Source organism: Petaurus breviceps, unplaced genomic scaffold, assembly GCF_028583685.1.
Source record: "Petaurus breviceps papuanus isolate PSGF00001 unplaced genomic scaffold, PetGlider_PUasm1.0 175, whole genome shotgun sequence".
Lineage (NCBI taxonomy): Eukaryota > Metazoa > Chordata > Mammalia > Diprotodontia > Petauridae > Petaurus > Petaurus breviceps.
Genome location: NW_027185764.1, coordinates 63,180,280 through 63,197,066, shown reverse-complemented (window position 1 = coordinate 63,197,066; position 16,787 = coordinate 63,180,280). Strand labels below are relative to the sequence as shown.

The 16,787-nt window shown below is 37.8% G+C and overlaps 1 protein-coding gene across 12 annotated transcripts in view; it reads right to left on the bottom strand.

Moving 5' to 3' along the window:
- The window catches only part of FRMPD1 (FERM and PDZ domain containing 1), a 251,567-nt gene extending 248,024 nt beyond the window's left edge, over window positions 1-3,543 (bottom strand). For 6 of the 12 annotated variants that reach the window (XM_069085267.1, XM_069085272.1, XM_069085264.1 and 3 more), the window contains exon 1: window positions 3,173-3,535. The gene's annotated coding sequence lies outside the window, so the exon portion shown is untranslated. Of the gene's footprint in view, window positions 1-3,172 lie in introns of all 12 variants that reach the window. The other 6 variants (XM_069085276.1, XM_069085266.1, XM_069085275.1 and 3 more) reach the window with 3 other exon arrangements.
- Between the last annotated feature and the right edge of the window lie 13,244 nt (window positions 3,544-16,787).

The window sequence follows — 16,787 nt, the reverse complement described above, 5'->3', positions numbered from 1 at the left end:
CCTTCTCTAGTTCATTTTACAGATGAGGAAACTGAGATAAACAGGATTAAGTGATTTGTGCAGGGTCACAGAGTTAGGGTCAAAGGTCATATTTGAACTAAAAAAGAAGAGTCTTCCTAACTCCAAGTCCAGCACTCTATCCATTGAGCCATCTAGTTGCCTTTACAGATAAGTACTGATTGACAACATAGTAGCATGTGAAAACCCTTGACCAGCTTGCATGGGTTTCATTGACTGAATTTTGGCTCTCATTAAATGTGACCTAGGATTGGTTTATAATTTGCACAAAGCTGAATTTTGTTTAATTTGAACTAGAGTTAACTATTAGACTTAGCTATACAGCAATCACTCAGGAGAAACTGAGAGCAGAAAAAGGAGGATTGTCAAAGGTGAAGAGTCTCTGTGGCCTTAGACAAGCAATGCTGGGCTAACAGTTACCTGTGGTAGAATCATCATCATCAACATCATCATCATTAAAAAATGCATGGTATGTTATAGAGTATTATATTTAATAATAACATTTATATAAAACTTTTAATATATTTATATATTATATATGTCATATTATTTATATAATACTTTAAGGTATTCAGTTCAGTCATTTTTCAGTTGTGTCTGATTTTGTGTGACCCCATTTGGAGTATATTCAACAAAGATATTGGAATGGCTTGCCATTTCCTTCTTCAGTTCATTTTACAGATGAGAAAACTCAGTCAAACAGGGTAAAGTGATTTGCCCAGGGTCTCTCAGTTAGGAAGTGTCTAAGGCTAGATTTGAACTCAAGAAGAGGGATCTTCCTAACTCCAGACCCAGCATTCTATCTACTGTACTACATAGCTGTCTCTACTTGAAAGTATACAAAGCATTATTTTAACTTGAAATCAAGAGATTCTTTTTTTTCCTTTTGGAGGATAATTGGGGTTAAGTAACTTGCCCAAGGTTACACGGCTAGTTTTTTTTGTGTGGGTGTTAAGTGTCTGAGGCTGGAACTGAACTCGGGTCCTCCTGACTCCAGGGCTGGGCTGCAGCTTTACTCACTGCACAAGAGATTCTTAATGCAGACTTACAATGTTTTCACCTGGAGCAAAAACAATTGAGGGGACTTGGATAGGGGACAACATAAAGTAAGCCCTGTTGAAAAAGCAGCCCATCTCTCACTTATCTTATCCCCTACCCAAGGCATTGGGGGGCACACAAGCCCTGCTAGAGGGTGCCACAGTGATGAGATGCTAAGAGTGATAACGCTGCATGATCAACGTGTATCAGTAAAGGAACTTTAGATGATGGTTACTACAAGGTAAGATCTTGCTTTCCTGGGGAAAAGCATACTCCTACCAGATTTCAGCATCCTGGGGCAAAGCCCCATTCATTCCATGCTAGTTATATCGCTATGTTTTATCTCTGTGAACGTGGGCAAATAATTTCTCCTGTCCTAGCCTCAGTTTCCTTGCTGACGTAATGGAAATGATGATATATACTCTACTTGCCTTATACATTTTAAAACATGAGAGTGTTTGTTATTAGTAACATCTTCAGGAAAGAATGCTTTTCTTGATCCTCTGAAAAGTCTCAGATGCTATCTCTGTACAAGCAACCAATCTGACCCCAATATTTCTTTGGCTTCACAGGGACAAATCCTGTTCCTCTACTGGAGTTCTGTCATTTTTGTCCTTGTATATTGCCTCATCTGCTCCAAAACACCAACAAACTAATGCCTATGACATTAAAGTTTCATTATCCTCTGAGAAGCACAGACATGAGTCTTCCCATTTTTGTACTACTGCCAGCAAAAGTCATGTTAGCTCATTCCTCTCTGCTGCAATTCATAGTCTTTGGTATTTTATAGATCACAGAATCATACATTTAGAGCTAGAAGGGCTGTTAGACACATCTGTTCCATTCTGTAGATGCATCTATCCCATGGGGCAGCTGGGTGGCACAGTGGCTACAGCACTGGGCCTCAAGTCAGGAAGACTCATCTCCATGAGTTCAAATCTGGCTTCAGACACTTACTAGCTGTGTGACCCTTGGGCAAGTCTCTCAATCCTGTTTGCCTCAGTTTCCTCATCTGTAAAATGAACTGGAGAAGGAAATGGCAAACCACTTCGGTATCTTTGCTAAGAAAACTCCATGATTGAAAAAGGACTCAAACACAAACTATATACCACTACCATCTTTTTACTGAGACCCAGAGAAGTTTAATGACTGACCCAATATTACCCAGGGAGTAAATGAAAGAGCTAGAATATGCCATCTTCTGACTAGAAGTCCATTAATCTTTCCTCTACATTGTTTTTCTATCTAATACAATAACAAGTTTCCCTTTCTTTACTGCTCCCACTACTCAACTCTAGGACATTACTAGATGGTACAGTAGATAGAGGCAGACAGAGATGAAGTGACTTGCCCAGGTTCACACAGCTAGTAAGTGCCTGAGGCTGGAATCGAACCCATCCTCCTGACTCCAAGCCCAGCACACTACGTTACCTACCTAGGAAGGAAGGTTAACCCTAATTAAAAAAAAGAAAGATGACCAAATCAAAGACAAAAAAAACTATGAACAAAACTCCACAATTCTGATCATCCACCTGACACAATTTATGCCCATATTTTCCCAATTCCAACAGGAAGAAAAGTAGAAGCTTTCCTCCACCTGCCTCTCAGAAACTTTAAGAACTTCATATACCATAATTGGTATCTTAACTAGAATATTATTTTTTTCTCTCCTGCTTCCAGATCTCCTTGGAAAATTGGAGTTTCAATGATTGATAAAGATCACAAATGACATATGTTCAGTTCTATGCAAAGAAAAATAAATACAAATTTTCCTTGGACTTCCTTCAATTCTGTGGCAAGAACTCCCACCATTTGCTCAAGATTAATAAACTACAAAAGGAATCCTGTGTGATTTTATTCAGATTTAGGCAATCCTAAATTTCTATGAATAGTCACTGATATAAAACCATTGCTCAAACTCCAAAGAATCTCAATTTGTCCCATTGAAAAAGAACAATCCATGTGATGGTTTCCCCTAGCCAATCAATCTCCAGTGTCATTACTTCATCTACAACAGATACACCTGAGTTCTTTCAGTACAAAGCCAATAATAAATGCTACAGAGAAATAAAGTACACAGACTTTTCACAAGTGAATGAAATAAGGCATCAATTACCTTGAAGATCCTTGGGGAGGAAAAAAGTCCCTTCCGACAGGCCTTTCTCAAATTCTTGAGGCATAAGAGGTTAGTTTCTCTCTCTCAGATTTCTTTAACTCCAAGGATTATTTCTAAACATCTTTACACTGTGTAGGCTGCTTTTGCAGATGACGGCTTTTAGTCTGGAATTGCCAGTCATTTGTCTTACGCCACTCCATGTGCTCTCTAGCCTCCTCTTCCTGTTGTCCTAGGGCACCTGGCTAATGCCAGACTGGATAGTCATCTTCCTATCCAGTCAGTCCCTTTCCAACCGGTTCTTTCAGTCTTTGCCCCAGTTGGCTTTCAATCTAAGCAGAGGCCACACCCTCTCTGGATGCTCCAGAAGCCTGGAGGGCTCTCTTGAACTGAGTTAAAAAACAAGTTACCTGCCTGAGGTTCTAACCCTGCTGTGTATTGGGTGCCATGTGATTCAAAAACCTTAAATAGAACTGAGGGATAGATGCTAGCTTCAGGTGAACTTGTAGTTGTGTGCCTGCCCATCCTGTCATGTTGGGAAATAAGCAGAGGTCACAGAATAGGATGTGAGCTCAATACACCCTCTTAGAAATTATTAATTTCTTTTTCCACATATTTTATTTCATATCTGCGCAATCCCAAAAAGTCATAAAAATATGGATTCTATCATATCATATCATTTCTTTTTTTAAGGTTTGCAAATTATTTTAAAAATAAATCTTTATCAATGTCATCTCTTTCTTACATCATTGGTCATCCTGTGTCTACTTCTCTTTTGCCTGCAAAGAGATATCTCATATAACAAATATAACAAGTATTTTTTTTTAAAGAGGAAAAAAGTCAGCACAATTTGTCATTACACTGGAAAAGTCTGAAAACATGTGCAATGTGTAATACCTATGGACCTCCCATTTCTATGAAGGGATGGGCTAGGGGTATCTTTTCATATCTCTTTGAGTCCTTTGTGATCTTTATAATTTTGTTATAATCACTTTTATTGTTTTAGTGTGTGGTCTATCTTTCTAGTTACATTGTTGCAGTTATGAATAATATTTTCTTGGCTCTGCTTACTTTACCCTGCATCAGTTCACGTAGAACTTTCCATGCTTCTCTGTATTCATCACACATAATTTCTTACACCACAGCTGAACTACATTTTGTTTAGCCATTCCCCAATCAATGGGCATCTATATTATTTCTAATTCCTCACAAAAAGTACTGCTATAATTATTTCTGTGTACATGGTGATTTTCTTCCTATTAGTGGTCTTCTTGGGGTACAAGCCCAGTAAGGGATCTCTGAGTCAAAGTGTTGAACATTTTAATCACTTTATTTGCATAATTTCAAATTGCTTTGCAAAATGGTTATACCATTTTATCATTCCACAATCCTCCAAACATGGAATATTGCATTTTTTGGGGTCATTTTTGCTAGTTCCCAGGGTATGAGGTGAAACCTTGGGGCTGTTTTGATTTGCATTTCTCATTATTAGTGATTTGAAGCATTTTTTTTAATGCAATTGGGAACACTTTTCAGTTCTTTTGAGAACTGTTTGTTCATATCCTTCGACCTCTTATCTTTTGGAGGATGGTTATTAGTCACACATACACAGACATATTGTATATGTATCTTGAATGCCAAACCCTTATCACAAAAATTTGATGCAAAGATTTTTTCCCCCATTTGGCCACTTTCCTTCTTCTCCTCAGTGCATTAATTTTGTCCTGTACAAAAACTTTTCATCTTCATGTAAAAAAAAGGTATGTACTTCTCTCTTTTTATTGCTCCTATCTCTTGTTTAATTAAGAATATATCTCCTAGCCTAAGCTATGAGAGGTATATGATCTGCTTCTCTTCTAAATTTTTTTATGGTCTGATCACTAATATCAAAGTAATGTATCCATTTAGAATATATTGTGGAACAATGATTCAAGTCATTCCAAAGGACTCATGATGAAAAATGCTATCCACCTCCAGAGAAAAAACTGGAGTCTGAATGCAGATCAAAGCATACTGTTTTTCACTTTCCCTATTATCTCATGTTTTTCCCTCTTTGAGTCTGTCTTCTTTCAAAACATGAGTAATATGGAAATATGTTTTGCATGATTGAGCATGTATATCCTATATAAAATTGTTTACTGCCTCAGAAAGGGGGAAGATGAAAGAAGGAGGGAGAAAATTTGGAACTCAAAATAAAAAAGAATGTTAAAATTGTCTTTACATGTAATAAAGGGAAAATAAAATGTATTGTGGAGTATGGTATAAAGTGATGGTCTAAGCTTAAAGTACAAAGTGAGCTCTGGGAGTGCTATCCCCCCTTCATCTCTACTTCTTTTTGCCATTTCTCTCAATATTCTACATTTTAAAAATTTTTTCCAAATTAGTTTGTTATTATTTTATCAAGTTCTATAAAGTATATTCTTGTAATTTTTATTGGTAAAGTATTAAAAGTGCAATGTATTTTGAAAGTATTTCATTTTTATTATATTGGCACAGCCTCCCCATGAGCACTGAATATTCTTCTAGCTATATAAGTTGTTCTTTATTTCTTTAAGGAGTGCTTTGTAATTCAATCTATACAAGTCTTTCGTGTTCTTTGGGAGGTTGATCCCCAGATATTTTATGCATTTTGTAGTTATTTGGAGTGTGATTTCCCTATTTTTGCTTCTTGGGTTTTGTTATCACCATTATTATTGTTTAGAAATGCTGCTGATTTTTGAGGGGGTTTATTTTTTAACCTGCAACTTTGCTGAAGCCATTAATTGTCTCAATTATTATCTTTGCTGATCCCTTGGGATTTTCCAAGTATGCTATCATAGCATTAGCAAATAGGGATAGTTTTATCTCCTTTTTACCTATCTTTTTTTTTTTGCCTTTTGGAGGGCAATTGGGGTTAAGTAACTTGCCCAAGGTTACACAGTTAGCTTTGTGTGTGTGTGTGTGTGTGTGTGTGTGTGTGTGTGTGTGTGTGTGAGTGTTAAGTATCTGAGGCCCTAACCGAATTCGGGTTCTCCTGACTCCTGGGCCGGCACTTTACTCACTGCACCACCTGGCCGCCCCCTTTTTTACCTATCTTTATATCCTTAGTTTCTATCTCTTGTCATTACTACTGCTAGTATTTCCAGAACACTCTCAAAGAACAGTGGAGAGAGTGGAAAGGGTTCTGGGTATGCCTATTATATATTCTGTTTGCTTTAGGTTTTAGATAGATGCTTTTATGATATTAAAAAAGTCCCTCTTTGCCTTTACTTTGTAGGATTTTTTAGCACGAAAGAGAGATGCACTTTGTCAAAGGTTTGTTCTACATCTATTGAGATGATATTTTGGTTTTTGTTTTGATTGTTTTCCTAATGTTAAACCATAGTAGCAGCCCTGGTATAATTCCCACTTGGTCATAATGAAAAATTTCTTGGATAAATTACTGTAATCTATTTGATATTGTCTAAAATTTTTGAGTCAATACTCATTAATTATATTAGCCTACAGTTTTCTTTCTATGTTTTAGCTTTCCTAGCTTAGGTATTAGGACTATATTTATTTCATAATTTCTTTTTCATAACTTTCAATTTTGTTTTTTTTTTCATAATTTTCTCATAGGGTGCTTTCTTTCTCAATTTTTTTGAATAATTCATAAAGAATTTGTCCTAGTTTCTTATTATTTCAATTTCCATGTCCTGAGGGCAAGAAATATACTAGAATTCTCACATCCAAAAGTATTCATGTTTTCATGGAGCAGCTAGGTGGTACAGTGGCTAGAGTGCTAGACCTGGAGTTAGGAAGATTCAACTTCCTGAGTTCAAATCTAGCCTCAGACACTTATTAGCTCTGTGACCCTGGGCAAGTCACTTAACCTTGTTTGCCTCTGTTTCCTCATCTGTAAAATGAGCTGGAGAAGGAAATGGCAAACCACTCCAGTATCTTTGTCAAGAAAACCTTGAAAAAATGAGGTCATGAAGAGTTGGACACAACTGAACAACAAAAATTTATTTTCATAGAATGTTAACATTTTAACTAGAAAAGGAAGAAACATTGACTTAAGGTCATCTTTACTTCTAGGCTTCCTCTCAACGATTTTTTAAATGTTTATTTATTTATTTTTAAAAATTCATTTTTTAAAAATTTTGAGTTCCAAATTCTCTTCCTCTCTCCACTCCCTCCCCAAAAGATGGCAAACAATATTATCCCCATTATCTCGAGGTGACTTTTGATCTAAAAGGTGTTTAGTATGGTCTTATACTTCTGGTGGAGGGCAGCTAAGTGACACAATGGATAGAGTGCTGGACCTGGAATCAGGAAGACTCTTCTTCCTAAGTTCAAATCTGGCCTTAGACTCTTACTAGCTATGTGACCCTGGGAAAATGACTGAATCCTGTTTGCCTCAGTTTTCTCATCTATAAAATGAGCTGGAGAAGGAAACGGCAAACCACTCTACTATCTTTGCCAAAAAAACCCTAAACTGGGTCACAAAAAATTGGTTATTATAGAAATGACTCAACAACAGCAACGTATTTCTAGCTAGTACTCAAAGAACTGGGAGTAAAATAGACATTAGCATCCATTTATGGCTATAGAATATATATTTGCTCAAAAGACTCACAGGATGATTGAGCAAATCTAAAAGCTCTGGACTTAGAGGAAAATTGCAAATTTACTCCTCCAGCTTCTGTGACCCTGAGATCACCAATGGTGAAGATATAATTCCTTATTGAAAGGATTAAATGATCTGCAATTGTGCTATTAAACTAGTTTTCAGCTGAATTAGACTACAGAACTATGTAATTTTAAACTTATAATGGACCTCGGAGATCACCTTCTTTCTTAAGATGAAGAAACTGAAGTCCTGAGACATTAAAGTCCAAGGTCACTTCATTTTCTTTAGTGTGGATGCTTCTTCCTCTGACTCTGGCTGCTATTGCTATTTATAATACATCTTCATGAGTTGCTATTGGGAAAAAAATCACCTACTAGACAAGCTTCTGGTAGTGACCCTCTCTGAACCTCAGGGAGGATGGGTCTTAGATGTCAGGTTCACCAACCATCACAAGGCCTATATGTGAAGCATTTCTGGCTTGATAAGCCCTTCCAGACCTCAGTCTCTGCTGATAAAGATATTATGCAATGAGACAGTGGAGTAGGGCTTTAGGGAATGAGTATTATTTTCATAACCTATATGCTGACTCATATGCCTACTTGTTTCTATAATATCTTTATAATTTATGCATGCACTGAGGGTATTCTTGATTAAAAAAGGAAACAGGTATGCCAGTTAGTAGCACAGGTGTATAGACCCTACTTCTGCAGAGGCTGAGCTTAGTGGATTGCTTGACTGAGAGAATTCTGGGTTGTAAGAAGGCTAAAGTCTACTAAGCATCTTCACTTGGTCCAGTACCAATATGAGAAGCCCCTGGGAATGGAAGTCAACCAGGATGCCTAAAGAACTTCCTTGCCCATCAGCTGTTGGATTAGGCCCATGAGTGCCCACTGCACTTCTAGGCTAGGGAAAGAGGGAGATGGAGAGGAAGAGGAAGAGGGAGAGAGAGAGAGAGAGAGAGAGAGAGAGAGAGAGAGAGAGAGAGAGAGAGAGAGAGAGAGAGAGAGAGGCAAAGCATACTTTCATAGATAATGTTTTATATTTACCTTCACAGTCACATAACTAACAGAAGGTAGGAGAATATAAGATTCAATTAGTTCTATTATTTCTTGATTACAAAAAAGCACTTGGCACAAGAGAACAAAACACAGCCTTTGAGATTTCCCTCTAACATGAGATCTACCATCTATATGTTAAATCATACAAGAGTCCATGAAAGATGTCAATCCTGGAGATAACTTGATTCAAGGATTCTTGGCATAGCAACATCAAATGAAGCACCAAAGAGGGAAACATAGTCACAGAAAGAGCTCATCAGTAACATGGAGAATGTCTTGTGCAAAATCCAAATAGAGGAGGGATTCTCTATTTATGAGGAAAACCTGTTTCCAGATGACACCATACCAACTGTATCCAGCTCAAGAACACCATAAGACATCCTTCAAGAGATGCAGTCATTCAAAACAAGTATTCAACCATCCACATGGAAAAAAATTAAAGAACAAGTACCGCCCAGATTATGACATGTACCTGTACAAGCACCTCAGCACACACACATACACACATATGTATGTATATGTATATATATATTTTAGGCAGGCTGTATAGATGGACAACGAGCTTTTGTCCAGATAAGAGGAGTATAATGGAATGAACTGCATTTAGAAAATGACATATAAATGATTCCGTTCTTTCTGCCGAAAAAGTTCAAAAGATCATCTTTTTAAACATCTGTATGCTTCTAGTGTTGCTATTTGGCTATGAATCATACAATGCTAGGACTTGAGCAAAGTCAAAATCGCAAGTGATCCAAAGGGCTGCAGTTAAAACCATGTTGGGCTCCCGTTGCAGCCCCTGATCCCACCCCTCCACCCAATGGTGTGCTAGAGCCAGCTATTAAATTTTCAGTGCCAGCATTTATGCCTAGACAATCCATAAACGATGCAAATCTGGGTTTGATTTATTGTTTTGTTGTTGGTTTAGACTTAAGAAAATGATGGAGAAAATGTTAATCAGACAAAACTTAAAAGTACATCTTTTGTACAATTTTTTTTTCTTGCACAGCCTGTTGTTAAACATTTACTAACACATCCCTGACTCTACCCTTCCCTATGAGTGTTTCATTCTGTTCCAATATTAAACCTAAACTACCAGGGAACTGACCTGAATCAGTCCTAACCCAGAACACCCTAGAACTCTGAGTGTAAGCAGTGGCTAGCTCTGGCGACCTTCATCTCTTCATGAAACGTGTTGTCCAACTATCCATAGAAAGGAGGGTACCCGGGGCAGTAATCTTATAATTTCTCACCCAACTGCATTCCAGGAATTCATCATCATTTCCAGAAACTCATAAACCTGGAAGATTCCATCAACTCTAAAACTCACACCTCCCCAGTACCCCCTGCCTCTAGGGCCCCTATGCCTGATATCTGAGGAGAAGAAGCAGAGGCAGGCTATCAGCCAAGATGCCAAAGAAGAAAGCCAGTGCTACTGAAGGAGAAGTGTGAGGACAACCACTCTCTCCTGGTTTGGGGAAGGAAAGAGATTAAGTTACTCTTGTTTTTGTTTTTTGCTTTTTGGAGGGGGGAGAGCAGGGCAATTGGGGTTAAGTGACTTGCCCAAGGTCACATGGCAAATAAGTATTAAGTGTCTGAGGCTGGATTTGAACTCAAGTCCTCCTGACTCCACCACTGGTGCATTCACGGCACCACCTAGCGGCCCCGATTAAGTTACTCTTCTTGAAGTCTTTTGTTTGCACAAAAGAATTCTGTTCTGGTTCAGCAACCGAAAAGAAAGTCTTTCCTTCACCAGCAGGAAAGGACAGGAAACAGAATGCTTTTGTATGACCCGATGCAATGCCTAGAACATAATAAGCAATTAATAAATGTTTTTTGAAGGAATGAATGAATGAATGATGAGTCAGGCACTTCAATTCCACATCATCTTGTCCTTCTAGAATAAGGGTCCCCAAACATACATACATGCTCCTAGGACTGAACCCTCATGGGCCAATCTCTCACTAAACCAATTTTTTTAAAAGGTATGAAAATGTTCATAGTGTCTGATGACCAGTCCAAAAATCAAAAACGTTTTGACAGTTTTAGGTTAACATATTACCAATGCTAACTTACTAATGACAAGTAATGTAGCATAATAGTATAATAGGATCTAAGGTTGATAGCATGTTATCAAATTAGATGACATATGTAAAGACTTTTGCAAATTTTTTTTGCTAAACAAATGTCAGTTATTAGAAGTGGGAATCTGGCAACTACTATTATAACCACAACTCTGACTACTAAGTCATCTATTCCAAATCCTTAAGTTCACAGATGAGGAAACTGAGGCCCAGAAAGTTTAAGTGACTTGCCCACTATCACACAGTAAGTGGCAGACTTGGGATTTGAACCCAGTTCTTACTTTAGAGGCAGGGCCTATCCCATTGGCATCATCAACGTCAATTTTCGTACGACAGAAAAAGGAGTTGGAGCAGTCACATCACAAGAGTAAAGGAAAACAAATGGACAACCTAAATGTCACTTTAATAGCTTGAGATATATATTTTTTTAAAACAGGAGGGAGCCTTCCAAATATTGAGAAGAGACTCTATAACAGACTTAAGAAAGAAACAGACTAGCAAAATATAAAATCAGTTTAGACAAATTACAATCTTCACAAGTGGAGAGAAAACCCATACCAACATGATTTCTTAAACTGAAGCAATGATATAAATCACAACTTAATTCTTTTTTTAAATTAAAATAAATTTTTTTTAGTTCACATCATTCATCTCCACAAGATTTTGAGTTACAAATTTTCTCCCCATTTTCCCCTGCCTACCACCCCAAAACAGCAATCCCACTGAATATCCCCTCCCCCAATCTTCTCTCTCCTATGTCTTTCTCCATCCCCCTTCCGACTTTCCAATAGGGCATGGTGGATCTCTATGCCCCAGTGCCTATACTCTAGTCTAATGACGAATAAGTAGATATACTATTGAAATAACTGGATCATATCAATGTTGACATTCTCAGTATAAATGAAACCAGAACCACTTCTTCTCTCTCATCCTCTGCTGCAGCCTAAGAGAAGAATGGCCCACAGGTTTTCCTAGTTAAGACAAATGAAGTTGAAGGTGGAGTTGATTTCATGTGTCCAAAGGCAATGAGAAACATAAATTTGTAGGATGCTTAGTCATTCTGCCTTGCTTCGATCTACATTCAGTGTCCATCAGTTCTTTTATCTGGATGTGGCAGTGCTCCTGAACATAAGCAAACAACAATAACAACAATAAATACCAAGAATATCATTGCAACTTATGAATCAATAGCTGTTTCATAAGATAACAAGTGTGATAGAGCCAATATCTATCAGGGTTCCCTTCTCCTCCAGCAACAAGTCATAAGTTTTCCTTAAAAGGTGACAAAACTGTCCCCATGGACTTAACTGACCCCTTCCTCCCATGACATGGCTTTCTGATCATCTAAGGGCATAAAAAATCCTATCCATGTGGAGTTGGGGTCCCTCTGACTTTGTGGATGTCTGAAGGTCACTCAAGTCACCACACCTAGCTCTACTAACCAGACACTTTTCTATATGGAGACATTTTTCTCCATCCCTCCCTTCCCCTCTTCTGAAAATCATAGGAAATTTGATATAGGTTATACATGGGCTATCACGTAAAACAAATTTACATATTAGTCATAGTTGTAAAAGAAGAAACAGATCAAAAGAAAAAAAACACAAAAAAGATAAAGCAAGTTAAAAAAAAGTATGCTTCGATCTACATTCAGTGTCCATCAGTTCTTTTATCTGGATGTGGCTAACATTTTCCTTCTTGAGTTCTTTGTACTTATCCTGAATCATTATGTTGCTAAGAAACGAGTCATTCATAGATGACCATCACACATTGTTGTGGACACTGTGTATGATGTTTTGTTGGTTTTGCCCATTTCATTTTGCATCAGTTTGTACTAATCTTTCCAGGTTTTTCTGAAATTTGCCTGTTCATCATTTCTTATAGCAATATGGTATTCTATTACATTCATATTCCATAGTTTATTCGGTCATTCCCCAACTGATGGGCATCCCCTCTCTTGCTGATATTTTGCCACCACAAAAAGGGCTGCTATAAGTATTTTTGCACACATAGGTCCCTTTTTGATTATCACTATGGGATACAGACCTAGTAGTAGTATTACTGGATCAAAGGGTTTGATCAAAAGAGTTTGGTTGCCCTTTGGGCATAGTTCCAAAATGCTCTGCAGAATGGCTGGATCAGTTCACTACTCCACCAACAGTGCATTAGTGTCCCAACTTTCCCACATTCTCTACAGCATTTATAATTTTCCTTTTTGTGTCATCTTGGCTAATCTGATAGGTGTGAGGTGTTTCCTCAGTATTGTTTTATCTTTCATTTCTTTAATCAAAAATGATTTAGAGGACTTCTTCATATGCTTATACATAGATGAGTTCATCTGAAAACTGCCTATTCATATGCTTTGACCATTTATTAATTGGGGATGGCTGGTATTCTTATAAATTTGACTCAGTTATCTATGTATTTGAGAAATGATGCCTTTATCAGAGACACTTGCTGTAAAGATGGTTTCCCATCTTTCTGCTTTCCTTCTAATCTTGATTGTATTGGTTTTGTTTGTTCCAAGGCTTTTTAATTTAATATAATAAAAGTTATCTATTTTATATTTTGTAATGCTTTCTATCTCATTTAGTCATGAATCTGTAACTCATAACTTCTCTTTTAAGAATTTGGATGTTTTACTGCTTGGTGCATATATGTTTAGTATTGATATTACTTCATTGTCTGTGGTACCTTTTAGCAAGATGTAGTTTGAACCTCATCTCTCTTAATTAGGTCTACTTTTGCTTTGTTGAAGGTCAGGATTGCTACCCCTGCTTTTTTTTTTTACTTCAGCTGAAGCATAGTAGATTCTGCTCTAACCCCTTAGCTTTATTTTGTGTGTGTCTCTCTGCTTCAAGTGTGTTTCTTGTAAATGACATATTGTAGGATTCTAGGTTTTGATCCACTCTATCTGCTTCCATTTTATGGGAGAATTCAGCCCATTCACATTCACCGTTATGATTACTAATGGTGTATTTCTCTCCATCCTATTTTTCCTCCTGTTTGTCATCTCTATCCTTTTACCCTTTCCCTTCTTGACAGTGTTTTGTTTCTGTATGCTGCCTCCCCTGGTCTACTGATGTCTAGCATTGTTTAGCAATGCCCATCTTTTCCTCCACTGTACTAGGTTTTTGCACCTCTTCATGTGAAATCATTTACTCCATTCTATCTCTCCCTTCCTTCTACACCTAGTGCACTCCTCTTTCTCATCTCTTAACTTTTTTCATGTCATTCCCTCAAATTCACCTTATACCTGTGGCATCTGTCTATTCCTTTTAGCTGTACTATTTTATTTTAAGAGTTACAAGTATCAGCTCCTTGTGTAACGATGTAAACAGTTTAGCTCTATTGAATCCCTTATATTTCCTTTTCCCTTTTTATCTTTTTTAGGCTCTTCTTGGTTCTTGATATTGGGGATCAAATTTTTTGTTCAATTCTGGTCTTCTCCTTGTGAAAGCTTGAAATCCTTTTATTTCATCAAATAACCTTTTTTCCCCTTAAAGTATTATGCTTAATTTGCTAGGTAAGTGGCTCTTACTTGTAGTCCTAGCTCCTTTGCTCTCCAGAATATCATGTTCCATGAACTCTGATCCTTTAATGTCGAAGCTGCTAAATCCTGTGTAATCTTGATTGTGGCTCCCTGATATTTAAATGGTCACTTTCTGGTGACTTGCAGTAATTTTTTTCCTTGACCTGATAGTTCTGTAATTTGGCTATAATGCTCCTTGGAGTTTGTATTTTAAGATCCCTTTCTTGAGGTGATCAATACCTACTTTGTCTTTTGGTTCCAGAATATCAGGGCAGTTTTCCTTAACAATTTCTTGAAAGATGCTGTCCAGGTCCTTCTGTTTTTTTTTTTTTTTTAAGCAATCAGGGTTAAGTAACTTGCTCGAGGTTATACAGCCAGGTATTTTTGGTTGTGGTGCTAAGTATCTAAGCCCAGATTCGATTCCCAGGTCATCCTGACACTGGAGCCGGTGCTCTTACTCACTGAGCCACCTGGCTGCCCAAGGTCCTCCTTTTGATTATGGCTTTCAGGTAGTCCAATGATTCTAATATTGTCTCTCCTGGGTCTATTTTCCAGGTCAGTTGTTTTTCCTATGAAATATTTTACATTTTCTTCCATTTGTTTTTCATTCCTTTGAATTTGTTTGATTAATTTTTGATGTTTCATAAAGTCATTAGCTTCTACTTCTCCAATTCTAACTTTTAAGGAATTGTTTTTCTCAGTTAGCTTTTGTATTTTCTTTTTCATTCAGCCAATTCTTCTTTTTAAGCAGTTGTTTTCTTTTTCCATAATTTTTTGTTCATAAAACTTTTTTCATAATTCTTTTGCATCACTCTCATTTCTTTTCCCAATTTTTCTTCTACTCTTATATGGATTTTTAGCTCTTTTTTTGAGCTCCTCTATGAATTCTTTCTGGGCTTGAGACCATTCCTGATTTTTCTTTGGGGTTTTGCCCACAGGTGTTTTGACATTGTTGTCCTCTTCTGAGTTTGTGTCTTGATCTTCCCTGGCACTAATAACTTTCTATCATCAGATTCCTTTTTTTTTTGTTTTTTGCTAATATTTTTTGGTCTTTTTCTTTTCTTTTAAATTTGAACTTGGCTCCCAGGGTGAAAGGGGCACTGTGGTTTCTTGTGCTAGTGACCGCAGGCCCTGGCTATTTACCTGGTGCTGTGCTTATGTTACCCTCAGGTCTCCAAGGGATGCTCAGGTCTGGGGCTGAGTTGAGGGGGTGATGGGTAGGTGGTGCTGCTGGAGATTGTAAGGGTCCTATTGGTGGTATTTGATGTAGGTTGAGGCTGGGTGGAGTGTTTCTGTGTTTCCCAGGGGCTACACTGAAGAACGTGAAGGTCTGGCCACTGGAGTCTGCCCACTCCCGTGGCTATGCTGAGGCATGGGTGGGAAGGGGGCCTGGTGTTGGTGTTTGCATGTTCCACCACACTGGGGCTCAGGATCTCCCACTGGTTTGCTGAGAGGGGGCTTGCTGCTGACTTGCTGGGAAACTTCCTGTCCTGGAATGAGCTCCCCCTTCACCTACATGAGATGTACCTTTCTTGCTCATCTTCCAAGTTTCTTCGGTTAAAAGACTGTTTTCCTTAATCTTTTTACTGGTTCTGCTGTTCCAGGATTTGTTTTCGGGTTCTATTTTATGGTTGTTAGGAGGTGAATACGGGAGAGTTACAACGATTTACAGCTTACTCTGCCATCTTGGCTCTCAGAAGTCTCTTCACAAAATAATTTTTTAAAAGCATCAAACAAAGGCAATTTAGAAAATGCTACGATTTGATAAAGTTCATTATGGCAAATGCAGGAGTTGATGAGGCCACATTTTAAAAAATTCTCTTTGAAAATAAAAACAAACCATTCCCACTTTCATTCCCGAGAATGAAAGCTTTTTTCAGCCTATTTCACTCTAAACTAGCTATAGAAAACAAAAATAACTTTACTATACTATGGACTTTTTTCTTGTCCTGATTTTTCTTGTCCTTTCTAACTTTTGTCTCAATCATCTTGTGTCCTACACAAAGCCCAAATCATGACTTAATCTGGAGCCTATGTCATTTATTCATCTCCTCTTGAACTGATGAAAGAGAGAGGCAGGGCTGGGTAGTAAGAGTCCAAATTAACAAGTAGAGGTGGATGAAGAAATATTGAAAGAAGAACTATCCCAATACACACAGTCTGGAGAGCACCCACCCCTCCTGTCCCTCCCAAACTGCAGCTAAACTGCATGCCATTCTGTCAGCTCCAGGGGTTGGACTTTAAGGTTAATAATCCTATTCGACCAGAATGCCACTCTGTCAACTCCAAGGGCTGTGTTTCATCCGAATCTTACTCCCACCAGGCCCAGCTCTCCTTTAAGTTTCATAAACAGCAC